We start from the raw sequence: 5006 nt of genomic DNA, 5'->3' as shown, positions 1-5006 counted from the left end.
ATCCTTTACCCCTACCTACAGTATACTGCTGTTACTGTCTATTATCTATCCTTTACCCCTACCTACAGTATACTGCTGCTACTGTCTATTATCTATCCTTTACCCCTACCTACAGTATACTGCTGTTACTGTCTATTATCTATCCTTTACCCCTACCTACAGTATACTGCTGTTACTGTCTATTATCTATCCTTTATCCCTACCTACAGTATACTGCTGCTACTGTCTATTATCTATCCTCTACCCCTACCTACAGTATACTGCTGTTACTATCTATTATCTATCCTTTACCCCTACCTACAGTATACTGCTGTTACTGTCTATTATCTATCCTTTACCCCTACCTACAGTATACTGCTGTTACTGTCTATTATCTATCCTTTACCCCTACCTACAGTATACTGCTGTTACTGTCTATTATCTATACTGTTATCTAGTCACTTTATCCCTACCCATATGTACATATTTACCTCAAAAGCTCATACACCTTGACTCCGTACTGGTACCCTGTGTATGTAGCCAAGTTATCGTTACTTATTGTGTATTCATTCCTCGTGTTATTAATTTTCTATTATTTCAAAAAAAATTATCTTTGTGTTGTTGGAAAATAAGGCCCGTAAGTCAGCATTTCACTGTTAGTCTACACCTGTTGTTTACGAAGAATGTGACGAATAAAATGTGGTTTGATTGAAGAGGCAGGTGTCAACTTTACAGCCCCAGGAAGTATAATTTGTAACAAATGTTGTGAGCGGTCTGTCTCGTAAAACATTAAACACAAAGCTGTTCTTTGAGGTCGGACTACAAACACACACACACACACACACACACACACACACACACACACACACACACACACACACACACACACACACACACACACACACACACACACACACACACACACACACACACACACACACACACACACACACACACACACACACACACACACACACACACACACACACACACACACACACACACACACACACACCTGGACAGATATTCCCCTATTGATTCTCTTATAAAGCAGATTCAATTCTGTGTGTTCCTTATATGGTGCACTTTTTGCCCTGGTCTAAAGTAGTGCACTATATAGGGAATAGGGTTCCATAGGGCTCTGGTCTAAAGTAGTGCACTATATAGGGAATAGGGTTCCATAGGGCTCTGGTCTAAAGTAGTGCACTATAATAGGGAATAGGGCTCTGGTCTAAAGTCGTGCACTATATAGGGAATAGGGAGCCATCAGGGACTCAGCCATGTTCCAGCGGTCTCCCCTTGCCGTGTGCTCTCTCCATGCCAGCCTGTAATCAGGGCTGTGATTGTTTGTGTGTGTGTGTGTGTGTGTGTGTGTGTGTGTGTGTGTGTGTGTGTGTGTGTGTGTGTGTGTGTGTGTGTGTGTGTGTGTGTGTGTGTGTGTGTGTGTGTGTGTGTGTGTGTGTGTGTGTGTGTGTGTGTGTGTGTGTGTGTGTGTGGTCAGGTGGACTGAAGGCTAATGGTTGTCACTGAGGCCTGTTGCAGCCAGGTAACACAGTGGGGAGCTGATCAGACCTGTGTCTGTCTGCCAGGCACACACACACACACACACACACACACACACACACACACACACACACACACACACACACACACACACACACACACACACACACACACACACACACACACACACACACACACACACACACACACACACACACACAGGCTCACAGCAAGGGGGTAATCAGACCCTTTCTGCTGCGGACACCTACTGCCCTGATGGGGGGTCTGGAACCAGGCTGGACACAGCTGGAGCTACGTTATATAATAGACTGTGTGTGTGTGTGTGTGTGTGTGTGTGTGTGTGTGTGTGTGTGTGTGTGTGTGTGTGTGTGTGTGTGTGTGTGTGTGTGTGTGTGTGTGTGTGTGTGTGTGTGTCCAACGGCGCTAGCTTATCTGCCTCTCAGGGTGGACAGAGCAGGGGGACCTCTCCTCTCTCATCTCCTCCTGTCTCCTCCTGTCTCCTCTCCTCCTCTCTCCTCCGGTTTCCCCCTCTCCCCTCTCATCTGGTCCTCCTCCTCTCTCCTCCAGTCCTCTTCTCTCCTCTCTCCTCTCCTCCTCTCTCCTCTCCTCCAGTCCTCTTCTCTCCTCTCTCCTCTCCTCCTCTCTCCTCTCCTCCGGTCCTCCTCTCTCCTCTCCTTTCTTCCTCCTCTCTCCTCTCCTCCGGTCTCCTCCTCTCTCCTCTCCTCCGGTCTCCTCTCTCCTATCTCCTCTCCTCCGGTCTCCTCCTCCTCTCTACTCCTCTCTCCTGTCTCTCTTCTCAGATCTCTCTTCTCTCCTCTCCTCCACTCTCCCTTGCTCCCCTCTCTTCTCTCCTTCTCTCTACTCCTGTCCTCTCCTTTCCTCCTCCTCTTCCTCTCCTCCGTTCTCCTCTCTCTTTCCTCTCAGTTCTCTCTCTTTCTCCTCTCCCCTCTCCTCTTCTCTGATTCGGCACGGATGAGTTCCCTGAAGGTTGGTGCACCTGCCACGCAAACGACCATGGACCATTAAATGTGTGTGTGTGTGTGTGTTAAGCGGCTCTGGCACATTAGAGCTGACGTGTGTGTGGGTATTGGCCGTGCAGGCAGAGGTGGTCAGGATAATGGATGAGGAGTTTAGCAAGAACAGCTCTGTTCTCTGTTCGGAAGTCTGTCAACACTCATCTGTCTGGCTGCCTCACTGCAGTCTGTCAACACTCATCTGTCTGGCTGCCTCACTGTAGTCTGTCAACACTCATCTGTCTGGCTGCCTCACTGCAGTCTGTCAACACTCATCTGTCTGGCTGCCTCACTGCAGTCTGGCTGCCTCACTGCAGTTGTCAACACTCATCTGTCTGGCTGCCTCACTGCTGTCTGTCAACACTCATCTGTCTGGCTGCCTCACTGCAGTCTGTCAACATTCATCTGTCTGGCTGCCTCACTGCTGTCTGTCAACACTAATCTGTCTGGCTGCCTCACTGCTGTCTGTCAACACTCATCTGTCTGGCTGCCTCACTGCTGTCTGTCAACACTCATCTGTCTGGCTGCCTCACTGCTGTCTGTCAACACTCATCTATCTGGCTGCCTCACTGCTGTCTGTCAACACTCATCTGTCTGGCTGCCTCACTGCAGTCTGTCAACACTCATCTATCTGGCTGCCTCACTGCTGTCTGTCAACACTCATCTGTCTGGCTGCCTCACTGCAGTCTGTCAAAACTCATCTGTCTGAGGCATCCTGAATAGCACCCTATTCCCTTTACAGTGGCCTAGTTCAGACCAGAGCTCTAGGGGATGCAGCCTCTATCAACCTGTATCTGTCAATGAGAACTTATCAGGGTGATCTCTCTGCTCCCTCAGCACAGCTCAGCTCTCAACCCACACTGACAAACACAGCATCTATCAATTGACCCCAGCCCTGCTGTTTTCCTACCACAAATTCTGACCCACCCGTGTCTCTATGCTGGTTGTTGAACTCTGACCCCCCCTGTCTCTAGGCTGGTTGTTGAACTCTGACCCCCCCCGTCTCTCTAGGCTGGTTGTTGAACTCTGACCCCCCCGTCTCTCTAGGCTGGTTGTTGAACTCTGACCCCCCCCCCCATCTCTCTAGGCTGGTTGTCGAACTCTGACCCCCCCCCCCCGTCTCTCTAGGCTGGTTGTTGAACTCTGACCCCCCCTGTCTCTAGGCTGGTTGTTGAACTCTGACCCCCCCCCGTCTCTCTAGGCTGGTTGTTGAACTCTGACCCCCCCCCCCCCCGTCTCTCTAGGCTGGTTGTTGAACTCTGACCCCCCCCCGTCTCTCTAGGCTGGTTGTTGAACTCTGACCCCCCCCCCCGTCTCTCTAGGCTGGTTGTTGAACTCTGTCCCCCCCGTGTCTCTAGGCTGGTTGTTGAACTCTGACCCCCCCCGTCTCTCTAGGCAGGTTGTTGAACTCTGACCCCCTGTCTCTCTAGGCTGGTTGTTGAACTCTGACCCCCCCCGTCTCTCTAGGCTGGTTGTTGAACTCTGACCCCCCCGTGTCTCTCTAGGCTGGTTGTTGAACTCTGACCCCCCCTGTCTCTCTAGGCTGGTTGTTGAACTCTGACCCCCCCCCCCCCCCCCGTCTCTCTAGGCTAGTTGTTGAACTCTGACCCCCCCTGTCTCTAGGCTGGTTGTTGAACTCTGACCCCCCCCCGTCTCTCTAGGCTGGTTGTTGAACTCTGACCCCCCCGTGTCTCTAGGCTGGTTGTTGAACTCTGACCCCCCCGTCTCTCTAGGCTGGTTGTTGAACTCTGACCCCCCCCGTCTCTCTAGGCTGGTTGTTGAACTCTGACCCCCCCGTGTCTCTCTAGGCTGGTTGTTGAACTCTGACCCCCCCTGTCTCTAGGCTGGTTGTTGAACTCTGACCCCCCCCCCCCGTCTCTCTAGGCTGGTTGTTGAACTCTGACCCCCCCCGTCTCTCTAGGCTGGTTGTTGAACTCTGACCCCCCCGTGTCTCTCTAGGCTGGTTGTTGAACTCTGACCCCCCCTGTCTCTAGGCTGGTTGTTGAACTCTGACCCCCCCCCCGTCTCTCTAGGCTGGTTGTTGAATTCTGACCCCCCCCCCCCCCGTCTCTCTAGGCTGGTTGTTGAACTCTGACCCCCCCCCCCCGTCTCTCTAGGCTGGTTGTTGAACTCTGACCCCCCCCCGTCTCTCTAGGCTGGTTGTTGAACTCTGACCCCCCCGTGTCTCTAGGCTGGTTGTTGAACTCTGACCCCCCCCGTCTCTCTAGGCAGGTTGTTGAACTCTGACCCCCTGTCTCTCTAGGCTGGTTGTTGAACTCTGACCCCCCCCGTCTCTCTAGGCTGGTTGTTGAACTCTGACCCCCCCGTGTCTCTCTAGGCTGGTTGTTGAACTCTGACCCCCCCCCCCCCCGTCTCTCTAGGCTAGTTGTTGAACTCTGACCCCCCCTGTCTCTCTAGGCTGGTTGTTGAACTCTGACCCCCCCCCCCCCCCCGTCTCTCTAGGCTGGTTGTTGAACTCTGACCCCCCCG

At 52.3% G+C, this 5006-nt stretch overlaps 1 protein-coding gene across 2 annotated transcripts in view; it reads left to right on the top strand.

The window, feature by feature from the left end:
* megf11 (multiple EGF-like-domains 11) overlaps positions 1–5006 on the top strand; it is a 452873-nt gene that overhangs the window by 333714 nt on the left and 114153 nt on the right. The window lies entirely within an intron of this gene.

This window comes from Salvelinus alpinus, chromosome 6 (assembly GCF_045679555.1).
Source record: "Salvelinus alpinus chromosome 6, SLU_Salpinus.1, whole genome shotgun sequence".
Lineage (NCBI taxonomy): Eukaryota > Metazoa > Chordata > Actinopteri > Salmoniformes > Salmonidae > Salvelinus > Salvelinus alpinus.
Note: the sequence above shows the minus strand (reverse complement) of the source record. Positions and strands in the feature narration are given on the sequence as shown.